Genomic DNA, 11,509 nt, shown 5'->3' on the forward strand with positions numbered 1-11,509 from the left:
AATCACCTGAGTTTCCCTGAACTTCCACAGAACCATATGGAAAGACCCGAACAATAGTGAATGGTCCTGACCATCTTGACTTCAATTTGCCAGGAAAAAGTCTCAATCTTGAATTAAAAAGAAGTACCTTCTGCCCTAGTTGGAACTCTTTCCTGAGTAAGTTCTTGTCATGCCAAGACTTTGTTCTCTCTTTATAAATCTTGGCGTTTTCATAAGCCTCATTTCTGAATTCATCAAATTCATTCAGTTGCAACGACCTTCATTCACTGGCTGCACTCCAATCAAAATTCAACTTTTTCATAGCCCAGAATGCCCTATGCTCCAACTCAACTGGTAAATGACACACTTTACCAAACACCAACCTGTAAGGAGACATACCTATTGGTGTATGCAGTTCTGTAGGCCCAAATCGCATCATCTAACTTCTTCGACCAATTTTTCCTTGAACTGTCAACGGTCTTCTCAAGGATACTTTTGATTTCTCTGTTTGAGATTTCAGCTTGCCCATTTGATTGAGGATGGTAAGGAAAAGCTTTTCGATGATATACTCCATAACGAGCCAGTAATGCATCAAGTTGTTTATTCAAAAAGTGTTTCCCTTCATCACTAATAAGAGCTCGGGGAGTGCCAAATCTAGTAAAACTATGTTTATGAAGAAAATTAAGCACGGTATTACCATCATTGGCTCTAGTTGCTGCAGCTTCCATCCATTTAGATACATAATCTACTGCCAATAGAATATATTCATTGTTGTAAGATGGTGGAAAAGGCCCCATGAAATCAATGCCCTATACATCAAAAAGTTCCACTTCATGAATTCCATGTAAAGGCATCTCATTTCTCCTCAAGATATTACCAGTTCGCTGACATCTATCACAAGCCTTGACAAAAGCATTAGCATCTTTGAATAATGAAGGCCAATAGAAACCACTTTGTAATACCTTGGCTGCCGTTCTGGATGCACCAAAGTGCCCACCACTTTGTTGAGTGTGACAATGGTTGAGAATTGACTACATCTCTTCTTCAGGAACACACCGTCTGATAATTTGATCCACACAATGCCTATAGAGAATAGGCTCCTCCCAATAGTAATGTTTCACCTCAGAAAAGAATTTCTTTAATTGCTGCTTCGACATTTCAGGAGGCACAATCTTGGCAACCAAGAAGTTCACTCTGTCAGCAAACCAAGTGACAGCTAATTTCTCACTTACCCCAAACAACTGCTCATCAGGAATGTAATCATTGATTTGCACTGCTTTCTTCTTTTCAGTCTCCTCCACTTCAAGTCTAGAGAGGTGGTCAGCTACCACATTCTCACTGCCCTTCTTGTCACGAATTTCCATGTCAAATTCTTGAAGTAAAAGAATCCATCTAATCAGGCAGGGCTTGGCATCTTTCTTTGACATCAAGTATTTAATGGCAGAGTGATCAGTGTAGACAATCACTTTATTACCAATCAGATACAGTCTAGATTTATCACAAGCAAACACAATAGCTAGCAACTCTTTTTCTGTAGTAGCATAATTTAGTTGAGCATCATTTAGAGTTCGACTAGCATAATAAATAGACCTGAATACTTTGTCAATTCGCTGTCCCAAAACTTCACCCACTGCATAGTCACTAGCATCACACATCAACTCAAAAGGCAATTCCCAATTTGGAGCTATCACAATTGGAGCAGAATAAGATTTTCTTTCAAGACATTGAAAGCCTTTAAACATTCATCATTAAGATCAAAGACAACTCCATTCATAAGCAAATTCGAGAGAGGCTTGGACACTTTAGAAAAATCTTTTATGAATCTTCGATAGAACCCAGCATGACCAAGAAAACTTCTTACACCTTTGACTGAAACTGGTGGAGGAAGCTTTTCAATGGTAGAAACTTTTGCTCTGTCTACCTCAATTCCCTCACTCAAAATTTTATGGCCAAGAACAATCCCCTCTTTTACCATAAAATGGCATTTCTCCCAATTCAACACCAGATTTGCCTTTTCACAACGATTCAACATGTTTTCCAAGTTACCAAAACAGAGGTCAAATGATGAGCCAAAAACAGAGAAATCATCCATGAATATCTCAATACACCTTTCTACCGTATCTGAAAATATAGCCATCATGCACCATTGAAATGTTGCAGGGGCATTACATAGTCCAAATGGCATTCTCCTGAAAGCAAATGTGCCATAAAGACATGTAAATGTTGTTTTCTCTTGATAATCTGATGATACCCTGAATACCCATCCAAGAAACAGTAGTAGCTATGGCCTGCTAATCTGTCAAGCATTTGATAAAGGGAAGGCAAAGGAAAATGATCCTTCCTTGTTGCCTTGTTGAGCTTGCGGTAATCAATACAAATCTACCACCCCGTTACAGTTCTTGTTGGAATGAGTTCATTGTTTTCATTTTTTACCACTGTCATACCACCCTTTTTAGGTACCACTTGCACAGGGCTCACCCATGCTATCAAAAATTGGGTAGAACACCCCAACATCCAACCATTTAAGAATCTGCTCAAGTACGACTTCGTTCATGGCTGGATTGAGTCTTCTCTGGGCCTCTATGGATGGCTTGCTATTCTCCTCCAATAAGATTTTATGCATTACTGTTGATGGGCTTATTCCTCTAATATCCGCCAATGTCCACCAAATGGCCAATTTATGATCCCTTAAAACCCTCAACAATTTCTCCAATTCTATCTTTGACAGGTCAGCTGACACAATGACAGGTAAAGTTTCATTCTCTCCCAAATATGCATATCGCAAATGATCTGGAAGAGCCTTCAATTCCAGCTGCGGTGGCTGCTGAATGGATGTTAGCGGTTTATCATGCTAATTCTTGAAACTTCTTCTAGTATGGTAGGAAGGAATTGATCCAGTTTACACAATCTCTTATCTTAGCATCATCATCGTCGACCTCATCACCTAATAATACTGCCTCTAAGGCATCACTATTCATCCTTCTCTTCGAGACTGCCTTCTCTATCACATCCACACTATAGCAACTGTCACTAGCCACCGGATACTTCATGGCCTTGAAGACATTAAAGACCACCTCATCTCCTTGAACTCTAAGCTTAAGCTCTCCCTTTTGAACATCAATAAGAGCTTGACCTGTGGCTAGAAATGGTCTGCCGAGAATAATAGGTACATTCATATCCTCCTCCATGTCCAGAACGATAAAGTCAGCTGGAAATATAAACTTATCCACCTTCACAAGAACATCTTCAATAATACCCTGTGGATGTGTCACCGATTGGTCTGCTAGTTGTAGAGTGACGGTTGTTGGTTTTGCCTCCCCCAAGCCAAGTCTTCTAAACACAGATAAGGGCATCAGATTAATACTCGCCCCGAAATCACATAAAGTGTGTTTGCATTCAAATTTGCCAATGGTGCAAGGTATGGTAAAGCACCCCGGATCTCTCAACTTTTGGGGTAACTTCCTCTGTAATATCGCGCTGCACTCTACAGTGAGTGCTACTGTCTCATAGTCTTCCATCCTCCTTTTCTTGGACAGAATCTCCTTCATGAATTTCACATAGCTGGGCATCTGCTCCAAGGCCTCAGCAAAAGGAATATTTATATGCAGCTTTTTAAACACCTCTAAAAACTTAGAAAACTGTTTATCCAGTGTAGTCTTTCTAAGCCTCTGAGGATAGGGAACTCGAACTGGCTGCTCATCAACAACTGGCAGACTCTTTTTTGAAAGCTGGTGGTCTTTAGTAACCCCTGCTGGATCAGACTGTTCACCCATCTCTCCATTCTGAACCACTGCCTGTGGAGATCTAGGCTGCTCAATTTGCTTCCCACTCCTCAGAGTAATTGCCTGAACTTGCTCCTTAGGGTTGACTTCAGTATTACTAGGCAAATTTCCCTGTGGTCTGTTATTAAGCATATTAGCCAACTGCCCTACTTGTGTTTCCAGGTTTCTGATAGAAGATCTAGTCTCTGTCATAAACTGAGTTTGAGTGTTGGTGAGGGTCAATAATGCAGCTCGCAATTCATTAGGTCTTTCAGGTGGAGCTTGATTCATTGACTGTTGAGGCCTAGGCTATTATGATGAAGAGGCTTGATGCATTGGTGGCTGAGGCATATTATTCTAAAATTGACCCTGAAACTGAGGTTGCTGGTCCTGATTATTCCTCCAAGAAAAATTAGGATGATTTCGCCACCCATGATTGTAAGTATTGGAGAATGGATAATTGAATGGCCTCTGAAAGTTTCCCACCGCTTGAACCTGAGCTTGATCCATCGGAATGTTATTGTTAATACTGGTAGGGCACTGATCAATAGTGTGAGAACCACCACAAATTTCACACCTAGCTGCCATTTGAACCGCATTAACAGATACAGTGCTTGGTTGTAACTGTTTTGTCAAGGAGGCTACTTGTGTTGTTAGGGCAGTGATTGCATCCAGCTCATGCACCCCAGCTACCTTTCTGACCCGCGATGATCTTTCCTCAGACCACTGATGATTATTTGTGGCCATGTCCTCCAGCAACTCATAAGCACCAGTTGCACTCTTGCTCATAAAAGTACCACCCGCTGTAGCATCAATAATGGTTCTAGTAGTAGGACATAAACCATTATAAAAATTCTGCACTAACATCCATTGTTCAATGCCATGATGAGGACATCTTCTCAAAAGTTCTTTGAACCGTTTCCAAGCTTCATACAATTATTCTCCATCATTCTGGCAAAAATTATTGATTTCTCCCCTCAATTTAGCAGCTTTGGAAGGAGGGAAGAATTCTGACAAAAACATCTGAGCCAAATCTTGCCATGTAATAATAGAGTTCGGTTGCAAAGAGTTCAGCCAACTTTTAGCTCTATCCCTCAGAGAAAATGGGAAAAGCCTAAGTTTAATAGCATCATCACTCACCCCATTGTATTTAAAAGTTTCACACAGCTCCAGAAAATTAGACAAGAGGATCTTCAGAAGGCAACCCATTAAATTGAACAGAGGATTGCACCATTTGTAGAATAGCTGACTTGATCTCAAAGCTGTTAGCCTCTACAGCTAGTGGGCGTATACTGTATTGTACTCCCGTCAGAGTGGGCAGTACATAGTCTCTCAGGCTTCTCTCAGCATTGTTCTGAGCCTGACCCCCTTGTGCAATTCCAGGAATTAAAACATTCCTGTCATCCCCATCATTCTGTGCCATCTTCACAGACTTCTTGGCTTCCATCTTGTTCTTTCTGTTTTGCTTGCAAGACTTTTCAATCTCAGGATTCAAAGGAACAAGACTGTCTGCTCCTCTTCTGCTACGCATATAACACAATTCACCTGAGATAGACAAATTAAGCAACTAAACAGATTAGAAACAAGAGAAATTAAAATCAAATTAGAATAAAAATTAATCAGACTGATATTGATAATTCTTTTCAGTCCCCGGCAACGACGCCAAAAACTTGTTGCGAAATTTTAAGCTATGCAAGTTCACACAGTCATAATTTGTAATAATATGGTAAAGAAACCAAGTATCATCCTCAAGGACTGAATTCTCAATTACCAGTCAATTAATTTCTCTTTCTATTTGATTAATTAAAATTCTTGATTCTTATAGACACAGCAAAAGAACTATAGTATTCAGAAACAATAATTAAAAATTGAATAAAATAACAACTAATAGCAAAACCTTGGATTTAAACACTGAAGAAATAATTAGGATATTTAATCTCATCAACTATCCTCCCTATCATTTCCTAATGCAAAGTACTAAGTTCATCTTCTTTCTGCCTAATTCAATTAACAAGTTGAAACAGCAGCTTATAATCATACTATGAATTATAAACTCAACCTAGGTGAAAATTTCCTATATTTGTATGGTAAATTGAACCACAAAGGTAGCATTAATCTCGACAACTTAATAAACAGTCACACAATGAATATGGATACTTTCGTTCCAAATTAAAATTATGTCCAATATAACCACAGCAGATTCAAATCTAACTTCTCAGATTTTGATTTGAAAACATATATATAATGACTATAGACGGCCAATCGATAATCAATAAAAAAGAACAGGTTATATGGAATTGAAGATTATTGAAGAAGAAGAAAATTGAAATTGCATTAGTTCATAATAGGGATTCAAGTGATTCAATTAAAAATCCTAAACAGAAAATTAGTTCATAATCATAATACTAATCACAAAGACAATTAAAGATAACATCAAAAAGTATAAGAAAAACATGTAGATTGAATACTCCAAGCCTTCAGCCCTCAAGCAATTTCCACCCCAGATCCGTACATCCTCTTCTTCTCTCTTTTTCACCTTATAAAAACCTAAGATTCAATTTTTTTTTTAAAAGAGGCGGGCCGCGGCTCTACATGCACCATGCCGCGGCCCGTTTCTAAGATTTCTGGGTTGATGCCCATCTATGCTGCGGCCCTCTTTAGCCATGCCACGGCCCGTGGTTCTCCTTCAAAACAATGGCTCTGTTTCACCAGCTAGTCGCGGCTCTACTTTGCTCATGCCGAGGCTCTTAAGAGATTTCTCAAATTTTCAAGATTTCATCCCAAAAATTCACCAACAATTCCAAATCATGTTGAGATTCATCCTTTCTTGAAATATGTTGTAAAACTTGGTTATTTCTTCCCTTTCTTTGACATTTTCCTCCAAGTACTCAATTCTTCCTGATATTCACAAAGACAAACAAACACAGCATAAACCCGCACTAAATGAAAGAAAAATGAGATAAAAGGCTACTTAAAACACCACCTAAACATGACAAAAACTAGACTCAACACTCGCTCATAGAAATCATCCAAGTTTGTGACCTCCCTCTTGAGCATGTTATCCCATAACTTGCTTCCCGGGCGCACTCTTGCTGTGATGGCCATTTTTAGCTCTCTGCGGGTCAAGCTCCCTACTTTAGCTGCCTCCATATTGAACCTGTGAATGTAGCTCTTTAGACTCTCATTTTCTCCTTTCTTCACATTGGCGAGGCTGGTGCCTGGCATCGTGTAGTCCCGTACGGCGTGGTGCTGCTGGAGGAATTCATCAGAAAACTGTTGCCAGGATCTGATGGACCTCGGTCTAAGTCTTTTGAACCATTTGTACTTAGGTCCTTTCAATGTGACAGCGAAACAGTGACATCTGGCCCCGCTACTAATTCCCCTCAGTTTCATCAGATAGTTAAATGCGTCCAGATGGTATTTTGGATCTGTTCCTCCTTCGTAGGGGGTCATATGGGGCTCCTTAAAGTTGGCTGGGAGCTGGATGGCTTGGATCTCCTTGATGAAGGGCGACTCATGGTCGAACTCATCCTCAAAGGATTGACCTCCAGAGGCAGTGATGATTTTGCTCCGTACGCTTCTCATTTCCGTGTCCAGGTCTTGCCTCCTCTTGTTCAAGGAGTCTCTAAACGTGGATGGGTTAGGATCCCCCCTTCCTTCGCCCCTGGGGCGCTGCAGGGGGTGTGGTCCTTTTACCCGCCCTCTTTTTGTTGAGTTCTTCCCGTAGATTTGAGGTGACCTCGACATCGTTACGAGGGGCAGCATTGGTCTTCGTCCCTGGCCCCTGGGACTGCTTCGGCGGTCTGAGGCATTCATGCTGCTTCGTCTGGGGCGTGTTACTAATGGAGAGTCGGGTCCGTCCATCATCTACTGGGATGGTGATTCTACCCCCTCCTGGCCTCTCTCTTTCCGCTTAGGGAGTGTCACGTGTGATCTCCCTTGCAACAGGTCATTTAGCACCTCTTGCATGTTCTCCAGGGTGGTTTCTAGCCTCTGATTCTTACGGTGAAGTTCTCGTATCTCATCTTCGTAGAATTGATACATAGAACTCGAGCTCACGGAGTGGACCCGAGGGTGCTTGTCAGCCCGACGCTTCGATGGGCCTGGATCCTGCCAACTGGGGTTTGGTACATGTGGCGGCCTTGGAGGCAGGAACTCATCGGCGCCCATTGCTGGGGAAGCCGCTGACCTTGGGCAATCCTCCCCAGGTGGGGATGCCGGGAATGAGGCCTCCCTTTCGTCTCTGGGCACCTCAGGCTCCCTTGGGACCTCCATGTTTGCAGGTGGAGGAGGATCCTTCATGGAGGCTTTTAGCTGATTTCTGTCAAGGTGGACTTCCACCTCGCGCGGCTCTCTCAACCGTTTCGAACGTCGTGACATTTTTTCTTATCGGAATCGACAGTAGAACAATGACTTGCAATCTATCCTTCCCACAGACGTCGCCAAACTGTTGACGGTGAGAACTCGTCAACCAAGTTAAGTCAGAAAAATAGAAATGTAGAGATTATCAAAAGAAAAACTTTAAAGATCTTATTGGAGACTCAAAGAACACTTGCAGAAGAAAAATGATGAACTGAATTTGTATTTCTTAAGGTGTAATCCTACAATGTTTTTTCCAACCCCCCTTCCAAGTAGAAGTGGAGTTCCTTTTATAGTGGGCTCTAATGGCCCCTGATCCAATGTGGTCCAGGGGACCAGATAGTACGCAAGTACACTGTCAGGTGAGTGGTCTCAGGGGTAGTGGTGTTGGTTCCCGTACATGGTCAAATTCTGTGGGGATGCCTCCACTACTCATTTAGTACGAGTGTCAGAGGTGAGGCACAAGGCGTAGTGCTCCTGGTGGTGGTGTCGGCTATGACATCTGGTGAGAAGCATACAGGTCGTGTCCCCTCTCTTAGTACTCCCACTACTTGTCTGGCATGAGTATTTGGATCGGGCATACGGGGTCCTGAATGTCGTACCCCATACAATATCGTACTAGTACGATCCTTTCCACTCGTATTGGGGCTTCTAAGCATTGGGGTCTCCATAGGTCTTCGTAAGAGATACCACATCGAGGTATAGGGAGTGAGACACTTGATGCATGCAAGGTTCGTGGCGCGAGGTGGGGCTCTCGGGTCCTTGGCGCGAGACGCCTGAAGCACCTCAAGGCCACCCACGAACATAGGAGATAGGTGTGCGAGACGGTCTTGGGGGCTCAAGACGATGTGGCCTCGCCAGATGCCTGGGTGTCCGAGGTGAGATGCCCCCTCACGAGGCCCTTGGAGGCGCGGCACTCGTGATGCAGGGCCTCCCTCCCGAGGCCCTTGGTGGTGCGGCTCCCCTGGCATGAGGCCTCCCTCGCGAGGCCCTTGGAGGCGCGGCTCCTCTGGCGCGAGGCCCTTATTGGCGAAGCTCTCGTGACGCAAGGCCCTTGGAGGCGCGGCTCTCGGGGCGCAGGGCCTCCCTCGCGAGGCCCTTGGTGGCGCGGCTCCCCAGGCGCGAGGCCTCCCTCGTGAGGCCCTTAGTGGCGAAGCTCCCATGGCGCGAGGCCTCCCTCGCGAGGCCCTTAGAGGCGCAGCTCCCGTGACGCTCGCGAGGCCCTTGGTGGTGCAGCTCCCATGGCGCTGGGCCTCCCTCGCGAGGCCCTTGGTTGCGCGCCCCTGGTGGCGCGAGACACCCCCTCGCGAGGTCTTGGTGGCATGGATAGCGGGCATGCCTTGGTGACCTCGCGAGACGGGGCGAGATGTGCGGGCAACTGGTGGGCACGCCTTTGTGACCTCATGAGGCGGGGTGAGACGCCCAGAGGGTGGGCACGCCCTGGTGACCTCGCGAGGCATGGTGAGGCACATAGCTAGTGGGCATGCCTGTGAGGCCTTGCGAGATGATGGTGCGTGACTCCATAGGACCTTCAGTGAGGTAAGCAAGGCGAAGTGAGCTTGACCCTCGTGTGGGGTTAGACAGGTCAATCTCGCGAAGGCCTTGCGTGAGGCCTGCGTCTTTCAGGATCATGTCAAATTTGCTCGAAGGCCTGGGTCTTTATGGATCATGTCGATTCTATTTATTGTTGTGTTCTTTACTCGAAGGCGAGTAAATGGCATGTTTGGGGGAATTTGATAAACGATTTTTAGTCTCATTTTATATTATCTTTATAGGAAGTTTTTGTAGTCAATTAGGTTTATTTGCGCTTGTTTTGGTTTTTTTTTTATGTTTTGAAGGACTCTGGATGTTTTGGAATGAAAAGAGGTCACAATCGATAAATAGACAAAAATCTGGCAAAAATGGTGATTGGAATCATGTAGCGCGACCGCGCTACACAGTGCTGCAATCGCGTCAGGTGATTGGAAGGTAAGGATTTCTACAAATTTATTTAATGAAGGGCAATTTGGTCATTTCACTTGGGGAAATTGTATGGTTTTGTATTTAATGTGATTTTCAGCAAAAATCCATAATGATGCAGAATTAGGCCTAGGAGAAGACGGCTGGAGACTATTGAAGAAACCTGGGATCAATTAGAGTTTTTCTTTTCCTCATCTTTTCTTTATTTTCTTTTCATCTTTAGTTTATGTTGATTGTTAATTTCATGGATTGGAATAGTATGAATATGAACTAAATCTAGTTTTAGGATTTTTAATTTAGTCACTTGAAACTCCTCTATGAATTAATGCAAAGTTATGTTTTTGTTCTTCTCATTTAAGATCTTTTCAATTTATGCTTAATGCTTGTGATTTATTGGCCATTTATTACATGATATATATGAATTTGTTTCAAAATCTTAAAGGTGAGATTCAAACATGATATAATTGACTAAACATAGATTTCGATATTGAACGAAAGTATCAATATGGTTTATGTAGCTTATAAGTTCTTATGCCTAATGCTTCCTATATGTTGAGTTTGTCATAGAAATATAGAAAATTCACACATAGGTCGAATTTTATATATCTTAACAAGAATATAGAATACTTTTGTAACTTGCTATCTCGTTTAGAAGAAAATTTTATGAGAATATTGCATTAATGAAATAGAGAGTACAAAGATGATGAGATTAAATTCCCTAATTTGCATCCATTAGTTACTTATCTTCATTATTATATGTTTAAATTTTATAATTTTTAATTATTTTTATTTCGTACTTCTTATGTTTATGTTTTAGTTTTCTCTAGTCAACAAATTTTCGTTAGCCAAATAGAGATTAAGAATTAAATATTGGTACTTAGTAATTCAGTCTTTGTGGGACGATACTCGTACTAGTGCACTATATTACTTGATATGATATGTGTATTTGTGTTATACCCAGATTTCGAGCCATAGTAAATATGACCTCGAAAGCTGAGTTCGCATTAAATGGTCTCGTAAGGGTTAGGGTATGCTCTACGATTGTAAATCGAAGCCTGCAAAGTACGATACATGACCTCGAATGTACTGACCTCGAAATGATCTCGATCTCGAAGGATAGCTCTGAGAGCCCCTCATCTTCGGGAACAACTTCGGAGCAGGGATATCGAGCTTGATGTACTATCTCGAAAGCAATGGTAGCTCGGGAGATGTCGGTAGCTCACACAATGACATGAAACCTGAGATGCTGAAGCCTTGGAGATACGCTATGACCACCTTGAATATCTACAAGTATTGTAAGCATGAGATGTAATCCTCATTTATTGATATAAATCCCCAAGAATCGTGGGATATTATTTAGTCAGTTATGCGTTTCCTGATCTTTGGGGAACGTTTCCTTTTATATCTGATTATTGGCATTTAAAGCCATTTATTTTTATTCACAAAAGAGT

The 11,509-nt window shown here is 42.5% G+C and overlaps 1 non-coding gene across 1 annotated transcript; it reads left to right on the plus strand.

Moving 5' to 3' along the window:
• The first annotated feature begins 4,617 nt into the window (after positions 1-4,617).
• Positions 4,618-4,724, plus strand: LOC133807652 (small nucleolar RNA R71). The gene has a single exon (XR_009879553.1). It is a non-coding gene; the product is annotated as a small nucleolar RNA R71 (small nucleolar RNA).
• The last annotated feature ends 6,785 nt before the right edge of the window (positions 4,725-11,509 follow it).

The sequence above is a fragment of the Humulus lupulus genome, chromosome X, assembly GCF_963169125.1.
Source record: "Humulus lupulus chromosome X, drHumLupu1.1, whole genome shotgun sequence".
Taxonomy (NCBI): Eukaryota; Viridiplantae; Streptophyta; class Magnoliopsida; order Rosales; family Cannabaceae; genus Humulus; species Humulus lupulus.